Source organism: Indicator indicator, chromosome 36 (genome assembly GCF_027791375.1).
Source record: "Indicator indicator isolate 239-I01 chromosome 36, UM_Iind_1.1, whole genome shotgun sequence".
NCBI lineage: Eukaryota > Metazoa > Chordata > Aves > Piciformes > Indicatoridae > Indicator > Indicator indicator.
The window spans coordinates 780,399-785,250 of NC_072045.1; positions in this window are offsets into that span (position 1 = coordinate 780,399).

The following is a 4,852-nucleotide window of genomic DNA, read 5'->3' on the forward strand; positions in this document are numbered from 1 at the left end:
GGGCTGCAAGAAAGCTGGGGAGGGACTTTTAAGGGTGTCAGGGAGGGATAGGACTGGGGGGGATGGAGCAAAACTAGAAGTGGGGAGATTCAGATTGGATGTTAGGAAGAAATTCTTCCCCGTGAGGGTGGGGAGAGACTGGCAGAGGTTGCCCAGAGAGGTGGTGGAAGCCTCATCCCTGGAGGTTTTTAAGGCCAGGCTGGAGGTGGTTGTGAGCAACCTCCTCTGGTGTGAGGTGTCCCTGCCCACAGCAGGGGGGTTGGAACTGGGTGGTCCTTGAGGTCCCTTCCACCCCTGACAATTCTGTGATTCTGTGGTGGCCATGGTGGTGTTGGGTTGATGGTTGGATGATCTTGGAGGGCTTTTCCAACCCAAACAATTCCATCATCCTGTGACTCACCAGAGGAAAATAAACTTTCCTTCTGCTAAAGGGAGAGCAAAGCAGATGAGTTTTGGTTGTCTTGGGCAGCAGAAGGCCTCTCAGTGCCTGCAGGTCAATGCCAGTGCCACCAACAGCCTGAACTTCTTTCTGGGGTCCCTTGCTGCAGGGTGACTCTTACCTGCAGAGCAGAGCAGAGCAGCTCAGAGCAGCCCCAGCCAGCTTTGGCTCTTTTTTTGTTGTTTTCCCCTCTGAACTCCACTGGCACCAAGGCCACTGGTCAGGATATCTGGGCTGCAGTTTTGACCTTCCATGCTCAGCACCCAGCAAGAGTGGTGGCTGCAGACCCTCTGGAAACGGTGGAGGAGGTCCCCATTTAGCTGCAGGCCCTCAGGTCACAAGGACCAGAGGCAAAAATGTTCCCTCCCTGCCTCCTCTCGGGCAGAGCTGAATCTAAGTGGAGATCTTGTCAGCAGGACACAGAGGCCCTGAGGCTCAGTTACAGGTGAAAAGGAATATTTGGAGGTTTTTAGACAAAAAGAGACATCTTGGAGGGGCTCTGCCTTCCTCTCTGTCACCTCACAAAGAGGCCACCTTTGAAAGCCTCTTATCTGGAGGCTTCAATTCAAAGAGCTGCTGACGCCTCTTGGAAAACGCTGAAAAGCTTCTCTGAGGCTGCTGCTGGCTCCTGGGTGCCTTCCTCCCCCTTTTCATCGCTGGATGCATTTGCATCAGAAAAGGCTGCGCCGAGGCTGCTGAAGGCACAGCAGCATTTATAAGATCAGCAAGCAGCAGCTGCTGCAGCCCAGGCATTCACAGCAGCCTCTGCCCCGGGGGGTAGTGCAGCAGTGCCCGGGGAGGGTGTCCTTGGCAGGGCAGAAGTTGCAGAATCAGAGACTCGTTTGGGTGGGAAAAGCTCTCTGAGCTCATCCAGTCCAACACCAACCCAACCCCACCATGGGCACCAAACCATGGCCCCAGGTGCCATGGCCACAGGGGTCTGGAACACCTCCAGGGATGGGCACTCCACCACCTCCCTGGGCAGCCTGTGCCAAGCCCTGACCACTCTGGCAGCAAAGAAATTTTGCCTCCTCTCCAACCCAACCCTCCCTTGGCACATTTCAGGCCATTTCCTCTTCTACTACTACCTGATCCTAGGGAGCAGAGCCCAACCCCCACCTCCCTGCAGCCTCCTTTTGAGGCTGAGGAAGGAGAAGCTGAATGGCTTTGATGTTCTTGAGGTTGGGGATGCCTCAAGTAAACCTTGGAGGTGATCTCACCTTGCCAAGACTGCTGTGACCTGGAAACCTGAAGCTTCCCAGCAGCTAGAGGTTGAATCCTCAAAAACCTCAGCTCTGAAGCTGAGGAGTTTTGGCCCTTTGGCTGAGAAGGTCAAACTTCATAGATGGGTTGGTTTTGAATGAACCTTTTGAGGTCACCTGTGCTGAGCAGGGACATCTGCACCTGGAGCAGGCTGCTCCACCTGCTCCTGAATAAAATCAACCTGCCATGGATTCCAACTCTGACCAACCCAGCTGGCTTAGGTAGACCTTTGTGTGAAGGCCTGAAGGGAAGGGCTCTGTGTGTCCTTCCTGGGAGGTGGTGGAGTCCCCATCCCTGGGAGTGTCTAAAAAGGGCTGGAAGAGACACTCAGTGCCATGGGTTAGTTAGTTAGAAGGTATTGGCTGATAGGTTGGACTTGACCTCAGGGCTGTGTCTCCTTCTCACCTCAGGGCTTTGTCTCCTTCTCACCTCGGGGCTGTGTCTCCTTCTCACCTCAGAGCTTTGTCTCCTTCTCACCTCAGGGCTTTGTGTCCTTTTCACCTCGGGGCTTTGTCTCCTTCTCACCTCAGGGCTGTGTCTCCTTCTCACTTCAGAGCTTTGTCTCCTTCTCACCTCAGGGCTGTGTCTCCTTCTCACCTCAGGGCTGTGTGTCCTTCTCACCTCGGGGCTGTGTCTCCTTCTCACCTCAGGGCTGTGTCTCCTTCTCACCTCAGAGCTTTGTCTCCTTCTCACCTCAGGGCTTTGTCTCCTTCTCACCTCGGGGCTGTGTCTCCTTCTCACCTCAGGGCTGTGTCTCCTTCTCACCTCAGGGCTTTGTCTCCTTCTCACCTCAGGGCTGTGTCTCCTTCTCACCTCAGGGCTTTGTCTCCTTCTCACCTCAGGGCTTTGTCTCCTTCTCAGAACTTTGTCTCCTTCTCACCTCAGGGCTGTGTCTCCTTCTCACCTCAAGGCTGTGCCTCCCTCTCACTTCAGAGCTTTGTCTCCTTCTCACCTCAGGGCTTTGTGTCCTTCCCACCTGTGCAGCAGGAATATCAATCCAGTAGCTGCATGCATCTGGGGGGTAGAGGACATCAGTTCCCCTTCTTGCCTTGGGGGCTTCTTCCTTGGACTGCCCAGAGTGAAGCATGGCTGCTGGCAGGACTGTGGGAGAGCCTGGAGAGTCCAGGCTGTTCCTCTCCTACCAACACCAGGCTGTGGACAGCACCTAAGAGGGCAACCACAGGCTGGCTTGAGCTAGCAAGAGCCAGGCAGTAAGCCACGAGCATGCCCTGGGGCTGGCACTTCTGACACCTCCCTGGAGGTTGGATGTGGCCCTGAGCAACCTGGGTTGGGGGGAGGTGTCCCTGTCCATGGCAGGGGGTTGGAACTGGATGAGCTCTAAGGTCCCTTCCAACCCAACCCAGTCTGTGATTCCATGAAGATTTGGGGATGCTGTGTCCCATCTAAGCACCTTCAGTGCATGAGAAGCACTGACCATGCTGGAGCAAGTCTGAGATGATCTCAGGAGGCAGAAAAGATCCCAGGAAGGGCCTTAGGATGCTGGTACCACATGAAGCCAACCAAATACTGGCAGCAGCAGTACCAATGGTGAGCAGCAGCAGTGCCAGGGAAGCACAGGGCAGGGGAAGCTGCTCCTCAGCACAGCAGCACTGCTGCAGTTGAACATTAACTGTGCTGTCTGGCAGGGCTCTGGGAGCTCTCTGCTCAACACTGCACTGAGCTGTGTCAGCCACAGGATCTGCTGACTCTCAGGTTTTGTTTTCCTCATAGTTCTTGCAAAACCATGGACCAGCACTGGGCTGTTTGTGGAAGCTCAGCCTGGGACCTACCTCCTGAGCAGCCACAGGGAGAGGTTTAGTCCTGAGCCACTTTCAATCCAGGTCACACACACCATGGGCACAGCAGCAGCCTTGTGTCAGGGTCTCAGCAGCCAGGTCAGAGTGGTGAGGTAGAAGCAAGCAAGGCCTCTGGAGCTGTTCAACAGCAGCTGGCACCAGCCAGAGCCCCAGGCAGAGCTCTCTCCATCCAGATTACAGAGTTCCATGCTTAAGGATGTGGCTGCACTCTGCTCTTGTTGGAGGGAACTGCTGGACAGGGACTGCTGCCTGGTCTCAAACCTGAAGAGAGTTGAGGTTGTTCAGCCTGGAGAAGAGAAGGCTCCCGGGAGACCTCAGAGCAGCCTTCCAGTACCTGAAGGGCTCCAGGAGAGCTGGGGAGGGACTTTGGACAAGGGCTGAGAGTGCCAGGATGAGGACAATGGCTTTGAGCTGGGAGAAGCTGGACTGAGATGAGACATTGGGAAGAAATCTTCCCCATGAGGGTGGTGAGGCACTGGAACTGGTTGCCCAGGGCGGCTGTGGAAGCTGCAGCCCTAGAAGGGTTCAAGCCCAGGCTGGATGAGGCCTTGAGCAGCCTGGTGCAGCAGGAGGTGTCCCTGCCCATGGGACATCATGGGATGACTTTTCAGGTCCCTTCCAGCCCAGACCATTCTGGGATTCTATGATCTGCAGGCCTCTAAGATGGCTATGAGATGATGTTGTGCTTCCCCTTCCCAAGGTAACTGCTCCAGATGCTTCTGCAGCTGTGGCTGCTGAGCAGCACCACAGCACCTGCTGGTGACTCTGCCTGGCTTCAGGACCTCTGCCAGGAGGATGTCTGAGGCAGAAGAGCAAAGCCCAGAGGCCAAGCCCAGCCCACACCACCCCTTGCTGGGAGCTGGTGCAGCAACTCACCCTGGCAGCAGGGGCAGCAGGACCTCAAAACCCTGATGCTAAAGCAGGCCTGGGGACTGCTGAGGGGCAGGGCCAAGCTGCTGGCCTGGCTGGGCTCCACGGCACAGTCTGTGGTGCTGGGACACTGCTTCAGTGCTCAGCCAGGACTGGTGGCACCTAAAACTCCTGTGGGGATGGAGGCATCAGGCTGGTTTGTGCTCACATGGCCATGCTCAGTGGTGGCCTCCTAGCAAGAAGGAGAAGGGTAAGAGGCAGGGAGGGGTTCCTGTGCTCAGGGCTTACAGCCTGGACGTGCCAGCACCATCTGACTGCAGGCTGGGGCCCTGCAGGGCACACAGCATGCAGCCAGCCCTTGCCTCCTGCTGATGCTGCACTGCCTGGGGCTGGCCCAGCACATTGCATCCCACCCTTGTCCTTCCCCTCCTCTTCCTTTTGATTACAGAGCTGCTCAGAAAGC